The following is a 12,551-nucleotide window of genomic DNA, read 5'->3' as shown; positions in this document are numbered from 1 at the left end:
CATGGTGACCTACACCCACAGAGACATCTGCGCCCCCAAGGGCTCGGCCGTGGACATCTCCTGCAGCTACACCGGTCCAGGGACAGTTTCGTCCACGTTCTGGTTCCGCACTGAAGGGAAGGATCGGAGGCCTCCCTCACAGCCTGAAGACATCAGGAAAAAGGCAAACTACATCGGACGTGTTGAGGTGGACGGTTCAGGGAACGGACGCTCCACACTGAGAATCAGCGACCTGAGCGAGAGCGATTCAGCAGAGTATCACTTCAGACTTGAGGGGACAGGCTTTCGATGGAAGAACGAGTTACCTGCGACAACGCTGACCGTTACAGGTGCTGAAGAACTTTCACCGCTTCCAGACTTTGGTTCACAGCAAAGGTCGAACTCAGATTTCAACTGTATTCTGAGAGGAACATCCTCTCCCTCATAACTCTTCTCCTTCTCTTCACCATCTTCAACATACCACACTGTCGTCTGCGTGGAGGCAAACATCCGGCCGAAGCCCATCGCTTTAGAAAGCATCGGCTGCTTCTTTACGATGACATTATTCCCCGCTCTCTCTTTGGTATCCAGCTCTGCAGGTTCAGGTCAGGAGGACAAACAACGATAAGAACATGGTGGAAGTGGAGCTGTTGTGTCACAGCAGCTGCAGCTCAGTGGGTCGTTTTTCCTACATCTGGATGCTGAACGGAAGTGAGATCCCCTCCCAGAAGAAGGATCACCTGAAGGTCCATTTGAGTCCCGCAGAGTTTGTCTCCTGTGCTTTGGAAGGACATCTTCAGCACCCATCTCCGCCGCTGTGTGAGTTTTCCTTCATTCTTATTGGAAAACCAAACAACCTGAAGAGTCCAGCCTGAAGCCGTCATCCTGCCGTCCACTTGCAGGGGAAAGTTAAACATGCTGACTTGTAACTGCATGTCTTTTGTTTCCACATCTTCACCCCCAGATGCTCTGGATGTCCCCCGGGTGTCGTTCAGTGCTGCTGACATCCTGGAGGGCAGCTCAGTGACTCTGACCTGCCTTAGCGCTCTGGGGGAGACAGTGAAGTACCTCTGGTACAAGATTGGAAGGGAAAACACCACGGTGGGCACAGAAAGACAACTCCTCCTCAGTCCAGTTCGGAGCTCAGACTCCGGGAAGTATTACTGCACCGTTGAAAATGTGCCGGGGTCGAAGTCGTCTGAGGCCGTCCACATCGATGTGAAATGTGAGTCGAAGAGGTTATTTGACAAAACTACATCCATTAAAGTCTGTCCCTCGTAAACTTGTTGCTGGGCTTGTTGCTGCTCAGGTCATGTGGGTAAACATCACCTTCAAACATCACCGCCCACATACTTCCCATGTCTGCTTTACGTTGGTCAGCAATTCGTCCCCCTTGAGGGCAGTTCAGAGGTCCGTTTCAGACAATGACTAACATGGTGCCGGTGGAGGAGCTGGGGATGATGTACATTCTAAGAAAGAACAAGAAGAGGCACGTGGACGGAGAAGTCTTCTCCCTTGTTTTACGGGGGGAATCATGTCGTGTTCATCGTCATTTTCATTTCCGTTCCTGCCGCTGGTTGTACGTTCGCATACAGTGCAAAACTCCCTCCAGGACTTCTGGTAGTTCTGGTGGCTGGAACATGTAGGATTACACAGGAAATGAACGCAGATGACAGACAGAAGGCTCTGTCTGAATACCGATTTAATGTAGACCATCAATGACATTTAACCGGCAACCAAACAATAAAGGACCAGTAAGTCATGGCTGTGTGACCAACTTTCTCTTCATCTTTATCTGTGAAGTCCAGTTGAAAAGTCGGTCAAGTTCGTTCGTCAGCAATCTGAACGTCCTTTCGGTGTCTCTCCACTTCCCAGATTCAGTGAAAGCAATGGCAGGAGTACGGGTCGCTGCCCTATTTTTTATGGTCCTGAATTCGGTCCTGGTGTTCCTGTTTCTCAGGTAAGTGGCTCAAGGTTGACACCCAAAGACTTTCCCTTGAGTTTAACATGAGTACTCAAGATCTGGTCTTTCCTGCCTCCCAGAAAAAAGATGTTCTCCAAACAACCGTCTGGGCATCAAGTGGAACCGGACGGGGAAGCAGAGGTGAGGAACCAGATCTTCCTCAAACCTCCTTGACCAGCAGACTGAAGCCCCTCCGTCTCCTCAGGAACACCTGTACCAGAACTCCTCGGCGGGAGCAGGAGCAACGGCAGCAGGGCCGGACGGTGACCTTGCACACTCCACTGTGACCTTCAAGGAAAGCCATGAAGAACCCGTCTACTCCAACGTCCTTCGAACCAAAGGCCTCGGCCTGAGCGGTGAGGATGAAGAGAAGGAAAGGGATGAGGATTAGGTGGAGTACAGTGTTATCAAATCTCCAGGGTGAGTCCTGGAGATTCTCCCAGGACCCCCTCTGTTGCCGAGAGCCTGCTTTTCATTGGTGGTTGCTACGGTAACGCCGACAGCTTTTAGAACGCAGACCTTCCCCCTCATGTCGTAAGTGCGCCGCTGCTGTGCGATAAAGGCCAAAGTCTGTCGGGCCATGGAGGGTTTGTCACAACCAGGGACTTTGTCTAAAACTGTAAGATCTTTTACTTTTGACACTTCCATGAAGCTCTTGCAGGACATTGTTAATCCCCTGCATGAAACCTGCGAGCAGTAGGCGGGTCCTCCGAGCAGCGTCCGGGGAGCAGCCGTGGATTCGCTGCCTTGCTCACCGACTCTCCGGCAGGCCAGAAGAAGAACGGGAATCCACCCATTCAACTGCTTTCTTTGTTGCTCCTTCCTACAACCCATCCATCATCTACCGCTTATCCTGCCCTCACTATTTTAAAATAAAGAGCATTTCAAACTCACTGAACAAGTGACTAATGTGTCACTTACTTCCTACTTCAGCCCATCAATGAATTATTATTAACATCCATCCATCTTCCCTCGTTTAGCCGGAATCGGGTGGCAGGGGCAGCAGCCGGAGCAGCGAGGCCAAGACCTCCCTCTCCCCCGCCATATGGTCCAGCTCCTTTTGGGGACCCCAAGACGTTCCCAGGCCAGCCTGGAGACATGGTCTCTCCAGTGTGTCCTGGCTCTTCCCCAAGATGGACATGCCTGGAAAACCTCCCCTGCGAGGTGTCCAGGAGTCCCCGCATCTGACTCCTCTCCTCTACTTCGAGCTCCTCCCAGATGACCCAACTTCTCACCCCGTCTCTAAGGGAGAGTCTGGCCACCCTGCGGAGGAAAGTCCCTTCGTCCGCTTCTTTCATCTTGTTCTTTAGGTCACTCAGTTGACAGCGCCGCCCCTCTCTTCACCCGAGTGTCCAGGACACGCCACCGCAAGTCCAGGCTACCGCCTGGCTCACGCTCCGCCCCTCGACCCTTCCTGTGGGTGGTGAGCCATCATTATCATCGACATCTTGTCGAAATCAACTTATCGCGGCAACTGAATTTAAGGGGGTTGTTAGTCGCAGGATTGCAACTAGCTAATGACACCCCATGAACATAACAACCCCCTTTGACCGAGTTTCTGGCCATCAACTCGTCCATTTCCGTAACAAGCTACCATAACCTAGACCCGCCCAAAACAAGTATATTCAGAAACTTCAGAGGCCTCTGTGATGAGGGCTGACACGCCTGCAAGTGAAGAAATTCAAGTCCAGTTGCCCCGATAAGAAGATTTCAACAAGAGTTCACCTCGAGCCGGGTGACTGAGAACCTCCAGTCATCACCAACATCAAGAGAAGGACAAGAAGGTCTTCTAAGTCCCAGTTTGGATTGTCCGACCGTGTTTCCTCCAACCAGCTGTCAGTACAAACCTGATAAGGGTTTCAGTGAAGCCTCCTTAAATTATTTCACTGAAGGTACCTTCTCAGATTCCTGCCACACCTGTTAGACATTGAATATGAAACAAAGTCCAAGAACGGCTAGTAGGTAGCAGTGCTTCCCTTCCTCACCTCCAATAAGGTGGAATTGTGCAGCGTTCAGGGAACAAACCTTAGGATAGGAGATAGCACCTCCACATCTGCTGTTTGATGAATGTTCTGGAGGAAAATGACTACATTTAGCAAACTTCCTAAAACTTCTGCAGTAACTTAATGTGACCATGAGGGAGAAACAAAGCAGTGTCCACAGCAGGATCGCTGAGGAGTGGCTTTTTATGCTCAAAGACTCAAAGTCAGTGTTTAAATACCAAAACATCACATTTATTCACAAAATACTTTCATGACAAGCAATGGAGAAGGAGGAATTAAAAACCTAGTGTGTAAAACTGGACCGCACAGTTTTGAACAGTGTTCATACAAATAGAGATCTCACAGACACTAACTAAACTAAACTAACTAAAATGTAAATAAACAGTGCAGGAAATCACTCACCTGTGGATATTAAGATGTTTACTAGATGTTTACTGTCCACTGGACTCAGGAGATGGACATATAGATGTGCGATCAGGTGACCAGATCCAGCCAATCAGCGAGCAGCCGCTCATCTCCTGATTCCTGACGCAGGTGAGTCTAGCCAATCATCTGGCGCCATCTAGTGGCGAGACTTTGCAACAACAGCTGATTGGCTCCGAGGTGCTCCAGATATATGGCTTTATTTCTACCACAGTCGAGCTTCACTCTTTAGCTTGCAGCTTTCTAGCAACCCTGTTGTGTCCCTTAGCTTAGTGCGTTAGCATGAAACTGTTACAAGAGTTAAAATGAAATACACAAAAGGTAATAAATCAAAAAAAGAGTGTTTCCTCCCCGTCGGGGAATCGAACGCCAGTTTTTTCCGCATGACAGATGAAGATACTGTCCAGTAAACTAACATAGAGACACATTGACAGACTGTAAAAATCTCAAAAGATAACTTTTAACAGTTTGTTCCTCACTGACCCTTGTCCCTTCCAACTGCCTGCAACCTGTAAATAAAACGTGCATCCACTTCTTCAGTCTCTATGAATGTTAGCGGTTTAATGAATTTAATTAAACCTTAAAATATCCATCTTCATTCAGTGGATTCGACACACCTGAGCCAATCTGCCTCCTGAAATGAATCTTGCAAAGCTAAAAAGACCAAATCCTTGGATGCAACTTATCAATATATCTGGGAAATGCTTCCCTCTTCATCTCCATGACAAACATTGCAGAATTAGGAATTTAAAGGCCAGCCTGTAACCTTTGGCATGTTAGGAGAAAAGATTCAAGAGATTCAAAGCATTGATTGTCGTAGTGTAGAAACGGGTTTTCCTGCAAGGTGAAATTCCTACTTTGCTGTCCGCAGTGCATCTGGATATGAATTAATGAGAAACAATGATCACCTTTTGCAGCCTCGCTGTTTCGCGGATCTTTTTAATGCTTATTTTTTACGGTAGACCAACAATCTCCGGGCCTTGTCTCTGTACAACTTGCCAAATTTAAGTTTGCAAATTTTCTCCATGATGAGGACGAAACGTTCCGCGCCGGCAAAGGCACCCGACGACGCGCCCAAATTTAAGAGGAAGTTGTTAACTATCCCAGAAAAAGAGAAACTTGTGGACATGCTGAATGAAGGTCGCAGGTATGCGGCTGGAGGGCGTCGTTACCGAATAAATGAATCTTCGGTTTGTTACATAAAATAACGAGGACGACAGCGGCGATAAGTTTTAACAAGGATGCAACAAGGGTTGTGAGCGTCCGCAACGAGACCACGGCAAGGATGGAGTCGGCTTTAGCTTCATGACGGCGGGAAAAACAACATTATACTGGATGCAAATGTTATCGACAGGGTTTGAAGTGTTTTAGATGAACGTCGGAATATTTGTGTCTGATATTAATAAGATGGAATTGACGTTGTTTGGTCATTAAAGAAGTAAACAAAGAGTGTTTCCTCCCCGTCGAGGAGTGTTCTGCAGACAGGTGGAGATACTGTCCACGATACGAACGTGAGATGAAGATGATCTGAGAAGATCCAGCTGACCAGGATTCTCCTTTTAGTTGTAAATTGAGAGATCATTACAGGCATCCGGCAGGTTTCCGTAGTGTAGTGGTTATCACGTTCGCCTCACACGCGAAAGGTCCTCGGTTCGAAACCGGGCGGAAACATTTTTTTGGTACCACTTTGGATCATCCGACCCTGTTTTCTCCACAAGTCAGAAGAAGAGGAGCACTCACCTGTGGATATTAAGACTTTTCCTCTCAGGCTTCCCAGTCCGCTGGGCACAGGTGTGCGATCATGTGACCACGTCTGGCCAATCACCGAGCAGCTGCTCGTCTCCACATTCCAGAAGCAGGTGAGTCGAGTTTGCAGCAGGAAGGAGAACCAGGCGTTTCAGCCAATCTTCTGGCTTCATCTCCTGGCGAGGCTTTGCAATGACACTTGTTTGGTTCCAAGGTGCTCCGTATGTCTTTGCCCGTCGTAAAATATGGCGGGAAAAATATACATCGGAAATAGAATTCTTCCCATAAAGTGTGAGGTGTTTCTGATGTGTTCTAAAAAAAAAAAAAAAAAATTCCAAGGTTATCACTATTGCAATAAAACCAATATGCTTAAACACCCTGGATTTCGGGAACAGCCTGCGGACGTATTAGAAGACAGGCTGTTCTGTCTGGTGAATTAAAAAGAGAATGATCAGAAAAAAACACTTTTTTCTGGATAAAAGTGTTCACCACCGCCATTTCCTTCCTTTTTGTAAAATCTACCACCATCTGTCCCTCTGCATTCCTATCCTGGATACCAAATCTGCCCATCACTTCTTCATCCCCTCTATTGCCTTCACCAACATGTCCATTGAAGTCTGCACCAATGACCACTCCCTCATTTCTGGGAATATTCTGCATCACTTCATCCAACTCTTTCATGAACTTCTCCTTCTCTTCAGATTCACATCCCACCTGTGGTTCATAGCCACTAACAACACTGAGCAGCACACCTTCAAATGTCCAGTTTCAGACTCATAAGTCTATCTGACATTCTTTTCACCTCGAGGACGTTCCTAACAAACTCCTCCTTCAAGATAACTCCTACTCCATTTCTCTTCTTGTCAGTACCATAATAGTACAACTTAAAGCTGCTCCCAAGCTTCTAGCCTTACTACCTTTCCACCTGGTCTCCTGGACACACAGTATGTCCACCTTCCTTCTCTGCATCATGTCCACCAACTCTCTACCTTTTCTTGTCATAGTCCAGATATTCAAAGTCCCTCCTCTCAGTCCCAGAATCTTGCCTTTCCTCTTCTCTCTCTGCTTCTGATGCTCATGTCAAAGTCAAACCAAACGGCTCCATTAGTTCATCAGGATGTATTTCGAGTTGTTTACGTGGAGAAACATATGAGCTGGAGATGATGAGTTTCCTCTCCGTCGGGGAAGCAAACTCCGCTCCTCCACGTAACAGGCAGAGATACTGTCCACTATGCTGTGGACAGTATGTGCAGTGGAATTACAGCTCCAAGCTCATCCTGACTTCTGTGCTGGTCACCGATTGTCCACAACTAACACCATGGTCAGGAATGAAGGCGTCCATATTTGCACTTGGAACCAAGACACCTGAGGCCACGGTTCTTCGATCGACCTTGTGGTCGTGTTGTTGGACTTGAGGCTGCATATCCTGGACACTCGGTGAAGGGTAGGGCGGAGCTGATAACACTAGCTGTTGTTGTCCAATCATCTAGAAGCTCACCCTGACCACCTGGAGCCTTTCTCAACTCCTCCCTGAAAACCATGCAACACTCCTCCCTTTTCAGCTTCCACCACTTTGTCCTCTTCATCTTCCTTGTCACCAGAGTCATCCTACAAACCACCATCCTATGCTGCCTGCTTACGCTCTCACCAACAACTATGTTGGAGTCACTGATCCCTTTCAGGTCACCTCGTCTACACAAGATGTAGTCTACCAACTGTTAAAATTCGCGCGAGATTCACGCACGGGAACCCATCACGTGATGGCAAAAGTGCACCCAACTTTATTTTATTTTATTTTATTTTTTTAAACTGTATTTTTCCACTAACACCCCCAATGCACTAGCAATGACGAATCCCAGAAGGCCTGGAGGCCCAGTTCATGACACGGCCTGGTACCTAGTTGACCTCTTCCAAAGGCTGTGAAAAACAACTCCATATGAGGAAGAAACCTCGACCATCCAGATAGTGGTATAAATCACGGCCACTCCCTGAGGTCGGGGCTGAAATCTCCTCATCTGCACATCCGACTGGACGCACCTCAGCGGACGTCTAGAGAGGGTGAACGATCCCCTCGGGGTGACGTTCATTTCGGCCCGGGAATTCACGTAAGAGTATTTCTTGACCTCTAATAAACCATGTTAGAGAGAGATCCTAATTCGCGCCGGTCTAAGTTGAAGCCTGTAAAGAGGAGACCGAGGTTATCACAAGAAATAACACAGACAAGTGACTATTCTTTTGAGCTCTGCAGAGGGGGAGACTCAGCGCTCTTTGGAGGCAAGATCCAGAGAATCCCACCGAGTTCCTCCTTGCTCGGCCTTTTATCGTGTGAATGTGTATCGGTGGTGTTGACAAGATCATATACAGGGAGAGGGTGATTCCTGTTTCCATTCAGGGGGGTAAGTTCCTTATCAGGGGGTAGGTTGCCATTTGCTTTGCAGTCATTTGGCAGACGCTTTCATCCGACGTGACATACAGTGGAGGTGCTGAGGATTGAACCCGGGACCTCATGCTTGCGCTCTACCACTGAGCTGCAACACCTTCATGCTTACTTGAATATACAATCATGGGTGCAGGTTCTGTTTGAGGACAAAGGCCATTTGTGCTCACACGTCTGGCTGTCTTCATGTGAGTAGTCGAAATAACATAGCTATGAATATAGAGAGAAAACTCTAACAAACCACTCATCGCTAAAACAGTTCCTGACAGCGCTGATGTTTTTCTTGGATCACATCTGAACACAGCGGGACAACAAAGTCCGGTCCCGTGGTGGAGGCCGCAAAAACGGACGCAACATTCTCCTACCTCTGCTCTTATAAGTAACCCTAAGTTCCTGTCTTTTCTGGACAAAAAGGGCTCACTGCAGCCCTTGTGACTCTGCTCTTTCACGTAACAGGCAGAGATTCTGTCCACTATGCTGTCTGACAAGTCCAGCTGACCATGATTCTCCATTTGCTTCTGAATAAAAAAATCACATGTGGACAAGGCCTCTGCAGGTTTCTGTAGTGTAGTGGTTATCACGTTCGCCTAACACGCGAAAGGTCCCCGGTTCGAAACCGGGCGGAAACATTTTAAACTGTAACCGAAGAAGTTGGCATTTTTTTGGTACCACTTTGGATCATCTGACTGAGTTTCCTCCACAAGTCAGAAGAAGAGGACCACTCACCTGAAGATATTAAGACTTTTCCTCTCAGGCTTCCCAGTCCACTGGGCACAGGTGTGCGATCATGTGACCACATTCAGCCAATCGAGCAGCTGCTCATCTCCACATTCCAGGAGCAGGTGAGTCGAGTTTGCAGCAGGAAGGAGAACCAGGTGTTTCAGCCAATCTTCTGGCTTCATCTCCAGCTCTGGGGTGTTTTCTCACCTCTGCTGGACACCAGTGGAATTACAGCTCAGAGCTCATCCTGACTTCTGTGCTCATCAAGGATCTTCCACAACTAACACCATGGTCAGGCAGAAAGGTGTCCATATGTGCACTTGGAACCAAGACACCTGAGGCCACGGTTCTTCGATCGACCTTGTGGTCGTGTTGTCGGACTTGAGGCTGCACATCCTGGACACTCGGTGAAGGGTAGGGCGGAGCTGATGACACTAGCTGTTGTTGTCCAATCATCTCGGACAGGGTCGGGAACCTTTTTGACTGAGAGCCAAAAAAAACACATATTTTAAAATCTGATCCTAAGAGAGCCGTATGTATATTTTTCTACCGAAAACAGCTAAATGGAAGAGAACGACCAACAATTTTAGAGTACAATAAGACTGAATTTATTTTGAACAACATACTTTGCTATAACAAAGTAACTTAACAAGAAAAGTGCTTCTTAATTATAACGCTACTAAACGTGACCGCAGGTTCGTCTTCATGTTTTCTAGGTGCGAGAACGACCGTCCATTGTCAATATTATAACAAGCAGCTGGTCTGCAGGCTGAAGTTTTTTTCTGTCCATTTGTGTTTACTTGCCAGCTCTGCTTATTTACCCACACGTCCGAAAACTTCAGGTCAGCAACTTCTGATCTAAATGGAAGAAGACCAACAATGTATGTTTTATAATAAGACTCTGTTAAAACATGTTGTTCAAAATAAATGAAAAGGTATTTATTAATAAGAAAAGTAGTTCTTACTATTAAAGCGACTTCTGGTGGTGCAGGGTTTTGCTAATGTCTTTGCAGTCTGGTTGATGGTGGTGAGGTTCAGCTTCATGCAGACGTTTAGGCTTCCGTCTGTTAAGCGTGACCGCAAGTTGGTTTTGATGTGTTTTAGGTGTGAGAACGACCGCTCGCATGCATATGTAGATCCAAACACGGTCAATACGGCAAGACTCACACGCTGCGGTGTTTTGTACGTGACGGGAAGCGCGTTCCACGTTTTGACAATCAGCTGGTCTGCAGGCTGAGGTTTTTTCATGTCTGTCCATTTGTGTTTACTTGCCAGCTCTGCTTGCTCTCGTGCAAGTCTTTCCAAATCATCATGACCAGCAGAAGTTCAAAGACTCAAAGTCAGTGTTTAAATACCAAAACATCACATTTATTCACAAAATACTTTCATGACAAGCAATGCAGAAGGAGGAATTAAAAACCTAGTGTGTAAAACTGGACCGCACAGTTTTGAACAGTGTTCATACAAATAGAGATCTCACAGACACTAACTAAACAAAACTGACTAAAATGTAAATAAACAGTGCGGGAAATCACTCACCTGTGGATATTAAGATGTTTACTAGATGTTTACTGTCCACTGGACTCAGGAGATGGACATATAGATGTGCGATCAGGTGACCAGATCCAGCCAATCAGCGAGCAGCTGCTCATCTCCTCATTCCAGGCGCAGGTGAGTCTCGCCAATCATCTGGCGCCATCTAGTGGCGAGACGTGGCAACGACAGCTGATTGGCTCCGAGGTGCTCCAGATATATGGCTTTATTTCTACCACAGTCGAGCTTCACTCTTTAGTTTGCAGCTTTCTAGCAACCCTGTTGTGTCCCTTAGCTTAGTGCGTTAGCATGAAACCTTCTGTTACAAGAGTTAAAATGAAATACACAAAAGGTAATAAATCAAAAAAAAAAAAAAGAGTCTTTCCTCCCCGTCGGGGAATTGAACATTGTTTTTTTCCGCATGACAGGTGAAGATACTGTCCAGTAAACTAACATAGAGACACATTGACAGACTGTAAAAATCTCAAAAGATAACTTTTAACGGTTTGTTCCTCACTGGCCCTTGTCTCTTCTGTTAGAATATTCCGTTATAATACATTGTGTTTACACACATTCATTGTATTTACTTATTTTGATTGTAGTCCTTGTGTGACGTGAGGACGCTCACGTCAAGAGAGGGACTTGCAAAATCTCCTACGTCAAATGATAGAATCTCCAACCTCACATCATTATTTCACTATCAATTTCAAAGACTGTAAAATGTAACTGCGAGACCCCATCATGTAAGGTGAAGGAATGCGCTACCCTGCTGTTCCAATGACACCCCGGGGATAATCGACTAGAGCCAGGGGTCGGAGGAAGTCATTATCAGGACTTCTTCCGACCCTTTTGGCCAAAAGGTATAAAATGAGCCTGATCCTTTGGATCGGAGCCAGAACTTCTTCATCTACACATTCGACTGGACGCGTCTCAGCGGGTGTCTGGAGGAGCCGAACGATCCTCGCGGGGTGACATTCATTCTGGCCCTGGATATCTCCTAAGTGTATTTTCCTGACTTTTGATAAACCATTCTTGCCTGATTAGTTCCTGGCCGTTGTGAAGTTTTTCCCTGAATGATAATCTGAACACACCGGGACAACAAAGTCCGGTCCCGTGGCAGGAGCCACAAAAACGGACAAAATATCAACCTGTGTTATTTTATTTTCCTTTTGTTTTTGTTTTTTTTGGGGGGTACATTTCCTGTCACAGTGTTTAGAACCTCCTCCCGCCTCTCCCGTTCCTTACTGACAACTAACTAAATAACTAACTGGTTAATAGTCCATCACACAAGTGATAGTAAAGTGTCCCCACAAACTGAGAGGAGAATTCGTCTTATCTCGAGTCAACGTTCATCATCGACCTATGAACTCCTCAGAGAAAAACAGCAAGAAAAGGAAGAAGCAGCTTCATTCAACTGGATGTGTGTTCGTACAAGTAGAGTTCACACAGAAAAGAGGAAACAGGGGTCACACACACAATTAAACAAACTTAAATGTAAATAAAAATGGCAGTAAATCCCTCACCTGTGTATATTAAGATGTTTCCTCCGCGTTTATGAATCGAACCCCGGTTTTCTGCGAAAGTGTCGATACTGTTCACTGGACTAATGACAAGATGGACACAGGTGTGCGATCGTGTGACCCGGCCCAGCCAATCAGCGAGCAGCTGCTCGTCTCCTCGTTCCAGATGCGGGTGAGTCCAGCCAATCGCCTGGCGCCATCTAGTGGCGAGACTTTGAGACGACACC

General features: G+C 46.8%; 1 long non-coding RNA gene and 2 other non-coding genes across 4 annotated transcripts in view; 2 read left to right on the top strand and 1 right to left on the bottom strand.

Annotated features, from left to right (window-relative positions):
• LOC147228485 (uncharacterized) overlaps positions 1-12,551 on the bottom strand; it is a 121,702-nt gene that overhangs the window by 7,493 nt on the left and 101,658 nt on the right. The window contains exon 1 of one of the 2 annotated variants that reach the window (XR_015106916.1): positions 9,278-9,754. The exons of the other annotated variant lie outside the window; for it this stretch is intronic. This is a non-coding gene — a long non-coding RNA (uncharacterized LOC147228485). Of the gene's footprint in view, positions 1-9,277; positions 9,755-12,551 lie in introns of those variants that run through there. 2 annotated transcript variants of the gene reach the window in all.
• trnav-cac (transfer RNA valine (anticodon CAC)) lies at positions 5,967-6,039 on the top strand. The gene has a single exon. It is a non-coding gene; the product is annotated as a tRNA-Val (tRNA).
• On the top strand, positions 9,108-9,180 carry trnav-aac (transfer RNA valine (anticodon AAC)). Its single transcript has one exon. It is a non-coding gene; the product is annotated as a tRNA-Val (tRNA).

Source organism: Fistularia commersonii, chromosome 12, assembly GCF_037954325.1.
Source record: "Fistularia commersonii isolate RoL2024-O1a breed Wild chromosome 12, RoL_Fcom_v1.0, whole genome shotgun sequence".
Lineage (NCBI taxonomy): Eukaryota > Metazoa > Chordata > Actinopteri > Syngnathiformes > Fistulariidae > Fistularia > Fistularia commersonii.
Note: the sequence above shows the minus strand (reverse complement) of the source record. Positions and strands in the feature narration are given on the sequence as shown.